Source organism: Stenella coeruleoalba, assembly GCF_951394435.1.
Source record: "Stenella coeruleoalba genome assembly, chromosome: 3".
Taxonomy (NCBI): domain Eukaryota; kingdom Metazoa; phylum Chordata; class Mammalia; order Artiodactyla; family Delphinidae; genus Stenella; species Stenella coeruleoalba.
In genome coordinates, this window is record NC_137148.1 from 99,054,081 (window position 1) to 99,067,331 (window position 13,251).

The 13,251-nt window shown below is 34.0% G+C and overlaps 1 pseudogene across 1 annotated transcript; it reads left to right on the forward strand.

Moving 5' to 3' along the window:
• The first annotated feature begins 12,612 nt into the window (after positions 1-12,612).
• LOC307184812 (putative large ribosomal subunit protein eL32') lies at positions 12,613-13,035 on the forward strand (annotated as a pseudogene). Its single transcript has one exon. The product of its transcript is annotated as a putative large ribosomal subunit protein eL32' (transcript).
• The last annotated feature ends 216 nt before the right edge of the window (positions 13,036-13,251 follow it).

The window sequence follows — 13,251 nt, forward strand, 5'->3', positions numbered from 1 at the left end:
TTGAAAAAAGGAGAAATGTTCCCTGTGGTAGGTACTGCACTAAGCCTCCATTTATTGACTTCAGTCTTGTATTGATTTCTTTCTTTTTTTTTTTTTCTTCAGTGTGGTTTCTCCCATCCAGAAGCAGGAGAACAAATTGCAGACATTTATGAACAATTTCTTTTCATAGTTAATAATAAGCCATAGAAAGGAAAAATAAAATTTGATAAAATAGAATAATGTACATATGTGCCCCCTCAAAAAAAATCCATGAATTAACACATTCTAAATGTTCTAAATTGGAGATTTGTTTTATAATTAACTAAATTTGCAAAATAGTATTTAATTTATAGAAAATATTAATGCAAAACAATGATTCGGCTGGTTTAATGACCACTAGCTAGTTGTCAAATTGAACATTAAGGCATGTAAGAAATCTACCTATCCTGAAAATCTACCGGCCACCTACTTAGAGCCAAAGCATACAATTTGAGCGTCCATCTGGCTGCATCTTCAAATAATGATTGATCAAACACATCACCCTTGAATCCCAAATGCAGAGTTTTGGGCAAAAAAATAAAAACAGGCTCTTGTCTAATGGCTTTCCAAATAACTGACCTTTCTATCACCTTGTTCCTTGAGGAGTTATTCTCCGTTTTTTTCTAGTGATGCTTCCACTTCTGTGCTGCTTTCACAGCCCATGTGTGTATCTTTGCTGACTGAGCTCTAACCAAATACAAGGAATGTTCTTGGGAGCATTGTTGTCAAAAGTACTCCTTAAATTTCTATTTCTGAGGTGGAAAGTGTTTCTATTCTGTCTAATAGCTGTAATTAACAGGTGGAAATGAATGTTTTCAATAGTTCAATTGTTAAAATCTGCAAAGAGGAAATAATTGAATTCATTAAACACATCATTTTCATCCCCAAATGTAAAAGGTGATAAGTCCAGGTGTCCAGTTAAAGGCTAAGAATTAAAACAGAGCAGCATAATTTTCTCATTCTATGCACAGTTTTGGAACTTCTCTAGGTGAGCATTTCTTTCCTTTCTTTTTTTTTTTACTTCTAAAACTTTGGGGTTTTTTGTTTGTTTTTAATTTATTTTAGGTGAGCATTTAACATATGAAAATGAAACTCTTATTAAGACAGACCACACATACACACACACACAAACACTGTTGTCTCATTTATTGGCATTTAGGTAAATACAAGGTCTATAGAGCCAGATTCTCTGGGATGAAATCCTGGCTTTAAACACTTACCAGTTTTGTGATCTTAGGCAAGATGTTTAACCTTCTCTGTCAGTTTTGTCATCTGTAAAAGAGGGATGAAAATCACATTAACTTCATAATATTGTTTGAATTAATTGAGTTAAAACATGTATATACTTACACACTTACATTGCCTGGCATCTACAAAATGCTTAATATATATTAGCTAAAACTGTGTAACTTTTCTTTACAAATGATAGAAAAATCTAAGTTGGATTCAACTTGGTGCAAAATACCCCTTTGTTAATAGAAGTCAAGAGTAAACCCATGTAATGGTCAAGGCCTATGTCTCCAGGCCTGCTATGGCCATCATTCCAACCATAAAAATGTCTTCACACTGAGTTAGCCCTGAGTTCCCAGATCTCTTTCCTCAATCAGCAGAGGTAATGAACCAGATGCCCACACCTTCTTACCCGCCCCCCACCCCCGCCATTCTCACAGCCTTGCTGTCTCCATTTGGTTTAAATCCAAAACAAGTAATTTTATTAAACCCTCTATTCCCCTTTATAGTTGCCACCAGGAACTCAGGCTTCCCAGTCAGGGTCACCTCGCTCACTCTAATCACCCTTTCTACCTGCTATTCTCTCTCTTTCTCGAACTCTTCCTTAATTTCCAAAATCCTTCCACTGGAACCCACAATCTGTTATCTTCTCTGAACATGCTTTCACTTTCTAGCACTTAAAAAAAACCTAGTCTCTCTTTCAAAGACAATACTTCCTTTGCAGGTTTCCATCAATGTCTGCTTTTTCACCTCAGCTTTATCACTGGGGTTTAAGGTAGGGCTGGCTTTATCTATACTCTTCAGGGTTATTTTCAAGACCATTTCAGACCATTCTCTTTTGTTTCTCTCTAATCATCCCCACCATCCAGATTTGAATCTCATGATAACAGATTGATAACAGATTGGTTACCCACTACCTCTCATTGTTTCTGTCATTTACCTATGCCTGATCATTCTACTTTCATTTTTCAGAGACTTTAGCTCTCAGCTGTTTGCCATGATCTTCAACACCCCTCCTGTCAATTTGTTGCAATGTCAAGATTCACACAGATGAAACTTCCAGTACCTTGCCCCCTCAATTTCCTGAGCACATCTCCTCTTGACCGCTGTCTTTCCTCAGTTATTCCCTAGTCCTATTCTATACCTCATTATTACCCCAAACTAAAATTTTCATTATCCTTATTTCCTGCATTTCACTTTGAATATCACTTCTCTTTCTCTGGCTCTTCTTTTAGTACCGCATGCCCCACTCGAACAACCCATTCATTACACTCTAATCAGTTGAGATTATAGTAATTCACACTCTTAATATCTTTTCCCAACTTACATTGCTTAAATTACTCAATCATTTTAAGCATTTCTTCTGATAAACCCTCAAGTCCCTTGTCCCTCTCTTCTTGCTTCATTAGGTAGCTGAGCTCAACTACAGCTATGGTTAAATCTAACTCTTCAAATATCTATCTATCTATCTATATATATATCTCCATGAAATTGGATAGGACTGGAAAGAACATGCAACTACACACCTTCGTCCCACTATAAATTCATGAACAAGAAGAGCAAATGAGTGTTTAGTACTTTCTGGAAATCTTACTTTAGTTCACTGTTCCACTCATGTTATATAGTCTCCTTCTCTTCAGATCATTAAAATGTCTCCTCTAAATCATCATTCTCATTGGAAGACTTTGATTCCTACTTCATTGTGCAAACTGAAGCTATCAGGAGAAAACTTCCACAGACTCCCACCCCTTGCCTTACCCATCTACAGGTATCTACACCTGCATAGTCTGCCTTCCCATCTGTTATCATGGATGATCCATAAGTGCTTATTTATGTCCAAAGGTAATTCCTTTACTTATGAGCTAGACTACATCTTGCCTTATCTACTTAACGATATCACTCCAGGAGCTGTCTCCTCTCTGCCCTGCCTCCTCTCTGATATATAATAATATATCATTATTTTGTTTTTCTTATTTGTTGGAAAATTCCCATAAACATAAAACTTTTCTATTATTTCTTGTATTAAAAAAAGAAAAGGGGCTTCCCTGGTGGTGCAGTGGTTGAGAGTCCGCCTGCCGATGCAGGGGACACGGGTTCGTGCCCCGGTCCGGGAAGATCCCACATGCCGCGGAGTGGGTAGGCCCGTGAGCCATGGCCGCTGAGCCTGCGCGTCCGGAGCCTGTGCTCCGCAACGGGAGAGGCCACAACAGTGAGAGGCCCGTGTACTGCAAAAAAAAAAAAAAAAAAAAAAAGAAAAAAGAAAAGAAAAAGGCACAACTATAGAGCTAGTAAAAAGATTTGTGGTTGTTAAGGAATGGGGGGTAGAGGTGAATAGGTGGAGCACAGGGAATTTTTAGGGCAGTAAAAATACTCTGTATGATACTATAATGATGGATGCGTGTCATTATACATTTGTCCAAACCCATAGAATGTACAAGAGTTAACTCTAATGAACTTTGGGTGATTGTGTTGTGTCATTGAAGGTTCATCAATTGTAGCAAATGCACAAATCATAAGTGTTTAATATGATGACTTTGATAAATGTACAACCTTGTCAAGATATATAACATTTCCAGTACTTCAGAAATTTTCATGTGTCCCTAACATTCAATATCCACTCACCTAGGAATGGCTACTTTTCTGACCTTTTTCACTATAGATTAGTTTTGACTCTTCTAGAAGTTTATATAAATAGAAGCATCAAGTACGTACTCTTCTGTATTCAACATCTTTTCCTCAGAATGTCTGTGAGATTCAACCATGATGTTTTATGTATAAGTAATTTGTTCCCTTTTGTTGCTGGGTAGTATTCCATAATACAACTCTACCATAATCAGTTTGTTTATGTATTTTTCTGTTGATGGTCATTTCTGTTGTTTCTAGATTTTGGCTATGGGCATTTCTATGCATATTTTATACAAGTTTTTTTGTAAACATACATTTTCATTTCTCTTTGATAAATACCTAGGATTGGAATTTCTGGGTCATAAAGTAGGTATATATTTAACTTTTAAAGAAACTGCAGTTTTTCAAAATTTTTGTATTATTTTACTTTTACTAGAAATGTATGAGAGTTCAGATACTCCCTATTTTTGACAACACTTGAGTTTTTGTCTTTTTAATTTTTAATAAATTTAACCCTACCATTTTAGTGGGTGTGTAGTGGTTTTTTTTTTACAGTTTTAATCTGAATTTTCATGATGACTAAAAACATTGAACATGCTTTCATAGGATTATTTGGTATTCATATACCTTCCCTTGTGAAGTGTCAATTCAAGTAGTTTTCCTCCTTTTTATTGGATTGTTTTAATTACCAAGTTGTAGCATTATTTTATGTATTATGGATACAAGTATTTTGTCAGATATATCCTTGCCATATTTTTTCCTAGTCTGTGGTTACTTTTTCTGTCTCTATAGTGTCCTTTGATTAACAGATTTTTAAAAATGTTGATTGTTAGTCTATTTTCTTTCTTTTAGAATTATTCTCTTTCTGTGTCCTGTCAAAGATGGACATATATACACTACCAAACATAAAATAGATAGCTAGTGGGAAGCAGCTGCATAGCACAGGGAGATCAGCTCGGTGCTTTGTGACCACCTAGAGGGGTGGGATAGGGAGGGTGGGAGGGAGGGAGACGCAAGAGGGAAGAGATATGGGAGCATATGTATATGTATAACTGATTCACTTAGTTATAAAGCAGAAACTAACACACCATCGTAAAGCAATTATACTCCAATAAAGATGTAAAAAAAAAAAGATATATTTACTTACCTACTCTCATGTCATAAATATATTTCCCCATCATTTCATCTAGAGCATTACAGTTTTAGCTTTTATGTTTAGGACTGTAGTACACTTAAATTTGTGTTTTTGAATTTGATCAATCGGAGTTGAGTCAAGATCTTTGTCCCCTCTCCCCAAATATTGATATCTAGTTGTTTCAGCATCATTTGTTTTAAAGATTTTACTTTCACCCACCACTGAATTACCTTGATTCAATTGGCATTTCAAGTATATGTCCATTTCTGGTCTCTTTTCTGTTCCATTGATCTATTTGCCTGTCTTTAGGCCAATGCCTCATTGTCTTGATTATTATAGTGCTATACTAAGCTTTAAATTCAGGTTGTTAAGTTCTCTAACTTTGCTTTTTTTTTTTTTTTCCCCAAGATTATTTAGGCCATTGTAAGCCCTTCATATTTTCATTTAAATTTTAGAATTAGCTTGTCAAGTTTTACAAATCAGCTAGAATTTTGATTGGATTTGTATTGCATTTTGGCATATATTGTGTTTTTAACTACACTGAGCCTTCTAATACATAAAAAAGATATATCTCTCCATTTCTTTTTGTCTTAATTTGTCTTAGCAATGTTTTCACTGCAAAGTTCCTGCATTTTTTGAAAGAAAATTACCTATGTTATATTATTTGACACTATTGTTAATACAACTCATAAAATAATTTTTTCATTTGTTTTCTGCAATTATATAGAAATATAATTGATTTTTTTTATATTGACTTTGTACCTGGAAACCTTTCTAACTTATTAATTAAGGTAATTGCTTTGGAAATTAGAATTATCTGCACAGGCAATCATGTCATTTACAAATATAGAGACAGGTTTTTTTCTTCCTTTCTGATCTTCATTCCTTTTATTCATTTTTTATCACCTTATCTCACTGCCTAGAACCCACAGTATATGTGACATGCATGCCGTGTTACTGATCTTTAGGAGGGAAAGTTCAATACTTCACCGTTATATGTGGTCTTAGCTACATTTTTAAATGACTTTTTGCAGAGTGAATAGATTATCTTTTATTCATCTTTTTCATTATGAGTGTGAGTTGAATGGGTTTTTTTGTGACTATTGAGATAAATATATAATATTTATTCTATTAATATCTTATGTTGGTTGATTTTAAAATGTTAAACTAAGTTTGAATTCCAGGAATAAACCCAGCTTGATCATGACATATTTTCTTTTTAAATGTTGGATTCAATTTACATCTAAGGATTTTTTTCAATCTATGTAATCTTATAATATATTTATCAAATTTTTGTATTAGGGTTATGATGACCACATAAATTAAATAGGGAAATGTTTCCTCCTCTACAATCCTTAAACATGTTTTTGTATAAAATTGTAGTATTTATATATTTATTTTTTATAAGTTTGATAGAATTCACCAGTGGAATGCTATGAGGTTTGTAGAAAGATTTATTTAATTAATTCAATTTCTGTAGTATTTACAATGATGTTAAAACTTTCTATATCTTCTTACGTCAATTTTGGTAAGTAGCTTTTACACAGAATTTTTCCCTTTTATCTTTGTTGTCAAGTTTATTGTGTAAAGTTGATCCTAACAGTCTCTTACTTTAAGTGCAAAGAATATAAAACTATTCCTCTGGCATTGTGAATTTTGATAATTTTATCTTTCTCTCCTTTTTCTTGATTGGTTTTACTAAGGTTATACAAATTTTAATTGTGTTTATTTCATTCTGATCAAACGCTCTATGTACCATTTCCAATTACATTTTAAAATAACATATTTAAATTATCAAGTACTGTATTTATCCTACAAATATACTTAAGGTAAAATCAGAGATACCATATGTGTCATGGCAAAAAAAAAAGCGCTAATTCTAATATGTTTATTATTCAAGATTTACAAAATAATGACCCATTCTACAATGGGTCAAAAAAATGACCCATTTTTAGAATTTATGAGCTTAAACAGATATCTTCCTTACAGTGTTAATATTTATTAATACATGACATGATAATAATATTTCTATATTTTTATTAAACACAAAAACTTGAGCTCAAATTGCATATTCATATGGATGCATTTCTGCCAAAAATGTAAACTATTTTTAAGCTGACACACAGAGTCTGTAATTAAAACTTAAGTAGAAGACAATTCAGTGATAAAATAATTATTTTTTCCTACTGAGGATATTTATTCAGGATTTTATTTTATTCAAAATTTCTGTGTTTGAAGGTAGTAAAAGGGAGACTCCCATTCATATCTCAGCCTATACTGAGCCACGTATAGTCATTATTAAAAATAAGTTTTTTTAAAAAGCCTTTTTCCAACTCCTTGTTTTAATACTAAAACATTTATTGTTACTTGATATGAACTTCTAATGTAAAAAGAAATTTCAAGAAAAAAACAAACTATAATCCAGACGTTTGGAGATAGAACAAAGGACAAATTTTGCTTAGTGTTTTTTAAAGGCAAGTTGCTGTTACACTTAAAATTACATGTCTGAAAATTACCTTGAGACTGCATAGGAAAAATGCCTACAAGAAATTAATGATTAGTTGTGAAGATTTATATGTGCTATTCCGTTTAATCATAACTAAGAAAGAAATAAAAACAGGTTATAAGTCCCAAACTGAAGAAAGCTCAATGGGCTTAAAGCCATTATTCTAGAAAATAAATCCTGCCACACATCACGGGGAATGAACAAAGTAAATTTCAGGGTTTGGAAAATGTTTCTTGTGGGAGAAAACCCCATTAAAGTAGATACGAATTACTTCAAAATAAGATCCATTGTAGTGTCAACTGCCATTAACATGAAGGATACTTCCCTCTTTCTCATTTCATTACATTTGTATCAAATTCTATGACTTTTGTTTATGATCAATAAGCAGTTTCTTCTAAGATCACTGAAAGGTTACAACCTGGTTTACTCACAGTAATGATGATTTACTGGAATGTGAGTCATCCCTATTTAAATCAGCCTATTGAGTCATCAATTTTCAGAGGCACTGATGGGCTTGTATGTATAACTGTCCTTTGGCTAATGGGTTTCTATCATAATTTAAGTCAAACATTGATTTTAGTTTATAAGTCCCAGTTTCCTCCATCAAATATGCTCTTCATAGGAACCAATATTACATAGCTTCATTAGTAGTCAACTGAAGGAGAGACTCAACCGAGGGATGAACAGAGATGGGTGAATGGACAATTCTGAGCTCAGCTGATTTTCATGATTAACAATAAAAAGTTTACTACATCTTTGAAATTAATTCATTAAAAATTTTTCTTTTGCATTTTTGAAGATACATGTAAATATCAAATATTTAATGTAACATATTAATATATATAATAGTCCTTACCACTCTCTTACCCACTGACATTTTAACATTTTTATCATTCACTGTGTAAGTTAGTAAGCAACTCTTGTTTCCTTTTCACCAAATATGTTTCCTTAAAAATCCTCCACTGGGCTTTGCCTCTTTTCTTCAGTGTGGACAGAGTTGGTATTTGTTTCATAAAATACCATGCTTATCAAGGTCACATTTATTTTCTTGGGATCTAATGTTTTCTAAGCATGTGCTTGTATGTGACTAAACTCTGACTTAAGGCATTCAGGGCTTTCAATATCTGGAATATTTAGAAGTTTTAATAACTGGTCAGTAACTACAGCTAGTCCTCACAAAGGCTGTTCTTTTAGCTCAGGATTTTACCTTCAAAATTTACATGCTTTTTCTCAGAGAAGGCTGTTTCTATCTTTTTAAAGTGCTACTTCTATGTGAATCACTGATGGTTTTGTTTTTGTTGTGTTTTTGGTTTTTTATCAGCAGTTAATACTCAAGCTAATCTGCCTAAAATTCTTCCTTGGTGAATATTTGAAATGTTGTATTTTTTCCATAGCAGTGTTTTCCAGATCTGCAAGTGCAATGTATTCATGTCTATAATTTCTTAAAAATGTATTGACTGTCTTCTTAATGCAAGGCATTGTATTAGGCATAAGATATGTAGTGATTGATAGAATATACATAGTCTCTATCCTTGTGGAACTAGAGTAAAAAATAGTAAGGAGCTAAATATACATCTAATTCATTACATTTGTGGAATGTGCTATAAAGTTCTATTGTTCTGTGAGTGCAAAATAGGGTCTGCCATCTAAGAATGACTAATTCATCACTACCAGAATCTTGATATTGGCAAGCTACCAGCATATAAAAAACATAGAATTAGAAACCCAGATTTGTCATTTTATATTAAATGTGGCAAATGAATAACACAGATTTATTCAAAGTTCAGCAAATAAGTCTTAAACATAACCTGATAGCTGTCCCTGTGCTAGTCACTGAAAATCAAAAGGAAATGAGCCTGCCTTTTAGAAATTAATGGTATAAAGAGAAGTTATACATATATACTGATTATACTATTACAACGTGGTAAGTCCTCTGATAGAATAATGTATGCTATGGACTAAATGTATGTTTCCTCCCCCTCAATTTGTATGTTTAAACTTGAAACCCCAGTGTGATAGCATTTAGAGATGGGACCTTTGGGAGGTAATTAGGATAAGATGAGGTAATGAGGGTGGGGCTCTCATGATGGGATCAGTGCCCTTATAAGAAGAGACATCAGAGCACTTGCTTAGATGCTTTCTTTCTGCCATGTGAGGACACAGCAAGTAGGTAGCCATCTGCAAGCCAGGAAGAGAGCTTTCACCAGAACCTGACCATGCCAGCATCCTGGTCTTGGATTTCTAGACTCTAGAACTGGGAGAAATACCTGTTGTTTAAGTCACTTAGTCTGTGGTATTTTGTGTGGCAGCCTAGAGGATTAATAGAATGTACAAAGTAAATTGGTGGTTTAGAGGAAAGAATAATTAATTTTGCTTAGAGCAACAAAGGTGGCTCCAAAGAAAGTGATATTTGAGCTCAATCTTAAAGAATACATAAAATTTCATTATGTAGAGAAGAGGATGAAAGGGCATTTTAATCAGAAAAAAATTTAAAGACAGAAAAAAGGGGGAGAGGGTCTAAGGATGAATTCCAGAGTTCCATTTTATTTACAAGGTAAATAGTGATGCAAAAACTGAGATAAGAAATAGAAAAAAAAAAGTGGATTTTACTAAATAGAATGAAGGAGCACAATGCTAAGTTTGACCAAGTCGGCTGTGTAAGTTAGCACTAAGCAATTGAAAATATAAGTGTGTAAATCAGAGAGAAAGAACGAAGGAACTGCTTTCAACATTTTGTGTCTATAGTGGATATTGGGTTTTCTGCCCAGGTCACCTCTTTAGGACCAAAGCATCTATCGACCAACTGCTGATGGAAAAGTTAAAGCTAATCATTCAGTGGGATTTTTCTTTGGTACCAAGGAGCTGATTTCTTCAAATCACATTCCTTCCTGTGGTTGGGTAAGCAGTGGATAAAGGAAGCTTGTGGACAGTGATTATAAATGCAGAGATTCAAACACCTGGAATCCTTATCTTTTTTTGGGACAACTCTAAAGGGCCCACCAAGTTCCAGGATTTCTGTAAATCAGCTGAAGGCTCAATTGCAACTACCGTTGACCTGTGAACAATGTGTGTTTGAACTGCACGGTTCCACTTATATTTAAATACATTTCAGTCATAAATACTACAGTACTACATGATCTGTGGTTGTTCAATCCATGGATGCAGAACCGCATATGAGGAGGAACCACATAGAGGGAGGGCCAACTGAAGTTATACTCAGACTTTCAACTGTGTGGAGGGTTGTTCAACAACTCTCTCATTGTTCAACGGTCAACTGTACATTGTGATTCAACTTCTCATTCTGCCAGATCCTGCCTTTCTCACATTCTTACAGGTGAACTTCCTAAGAACATTGTCCATCAACTTTCCCATTAAAAATTCCATTTTCAGGAAACCCGATCTAAGATAGTACCAGCACCAATACCAGAACATCCATATGGAGAACTATTAGCCTTGCTAAGGAATGAGGAAAACTAGGTGCTGCCGTTGCTGCAGGATTTGGCTAAAACATACCAATATCCATGAGGCGACAAGAGTAGATGCACAGGATTGGATGTTGAGGATGCTGAATGAAGGGGAACAGAACCAAAAAGAAAGTTGGAGTTGAGTGAGTTTATCAGTATGAGAGCATTATCCTGTGAAACAAAATTTAACACTCTGGCATCTACAGTATAAACTAACACAATATTGTAAAGCAACTATATTCTAATAAAAAAATAAAATTTAAAAAAATGACAGTAAAAAAGAAAGTCACAATTTTTTTCCCTAGATTCCAGATGTGATCCAATTCTCAGACCATGAACCCACTGACTAAAAGAGAGGCCTATGATGAAGGATCATTTTTTATGGTGACAAATGTACAACAGTAATTCCTCAGTACTTTACCTAAGTGACTCCTGACCTTTAATTCAGGTACCTCAGCACTGGGAAGTAGGAAATATCCAGGTCATTCAAGAGTTGATATAAATGTGAACATAGAGAAGAGTGAAATACAGTATATTAAAAAGAGCCAAATAGAATGTCTAGAACCCAAAATACATTATGTGTATTGACAAACTTTTCTGCAGATCAAACACCACAGAAAAAATATCAGTGAGCTTACAGACATAATAGAACTTATTCATACAGAAGCGCAGAGGGAAAAAAGATACTGAAACAAATACATATCTAGTTTGGGTGAACAGTAGGATGACCCTAAGAACTCTAACAATAGTGTTATTAGAGTTCCAGAAAGGAGGTAGAGGGAAATCGAAGATATAATGGACTAACATTTTCCAAATTTGTTCAAAACTATAAGGCCACATGCCCTAGAAGCTCAAAAAGTTCCAATAAGGAAAAAAGCAAAGCAAAAACATGTAGTTCAAATTTTATAAAATCATTGTTATAATGAAAATTTTAAAAGCAGTCAGAGAAAAGATTAAATTCAGGGGAATAAATATAAGAAAGTTGTTGGCTTTGTATCAGAAACAATGCAAACCAAAATATATTGGAACAATACCTTTACAAAGTTGAAAAATCTGTCAGCCTAGAATTCTATATCCAGAAAAATCCCCCAGAAATGAAGCTAAAATATGTTGAGGAAAATAAAAACTTGGAGAATTCATCACCCAAATATCTGAAGAAACCAAAGATTCTTCAGGCTGAAGAAAGAGTAAACCAGAGTTTCACTAATAAAAAATAACTGTGAATAGTAACTGTGGGTAAATAAAATAAATTCTTTCATTTTTAAATTTCTTTAAAATATATTTTATTGTTTAAAATAAAAAATAATATATTTGTGGGGTTTATGACATACATAGATGTAGATTATTTGACAATAAAAGTATAAAGAAGAGGAGGGTATAATAGAAATGTACTGTTATACATTTCTTACATTAAAACTGAAGAGGCATAATATTACTTGAAGAAAGACTGTGATAAGATGCATACTGCAAATCCTAGAGCTCTTACTGTATAAACTTAAAAGTTATAGCTAGTAAGACCATGGTAGAGAAAAACTGAATAATGAAAGTATTTAAATAGTCAAAAAGAATGCAGGGACAAAGAACAAAAAATATGGGACACTCTCTTTCTTGGTGCTGCCTACGAAGGTGGCAGCCATTTCCTTGGCATCATGGCCGCCCTCAGACCTCTCACGAAGCCAAAGATAATCAAAAAGAGGACCAAGAAGTCCATCTAACACCAGTCAGACCGATATGTCAAAGTTATATGGAACTGGCAGAAACCTAGGGGCATTGACAATAGGACTTGCAGAAGATTCAGGGGCCAGATCTTGATGCCCAGCATTGATTATCGGAGAAATAAGAAAACAAAGCACATGCTGTCCAGTGGCTTCTGGGAGTTCCCGGTCCACAATGTAAAGAAAATTGAAATGCTGCTGATGTGCAACAAATCTTACTGTGCTGAGATTGCTCACAATGTCTCCTCTAAGAACCACAAAACCATTGTGGAAAGAGCAGCCTAGCTGGTCATCAGAGTCACCAATCCCAACGCCAGGCTGCACAGCAAAGAAAATGAATAGACAGCTTGTGTGCACATTGTATTTGTTTTAATAAAACCATAAAACTCAAAAAAAATGTATATGGGACAAATTGAAAACAAATAGGCAAATCATACTTTAAAACAACCATGTAAATTATTAGATTAATTATAAATGCTCTAAACTTTCCAAATAAAAGCCAAAGAATATTATACTGGATTTAAAAGCTAAATCCAATTGTATGTCATCTAGAGGAAG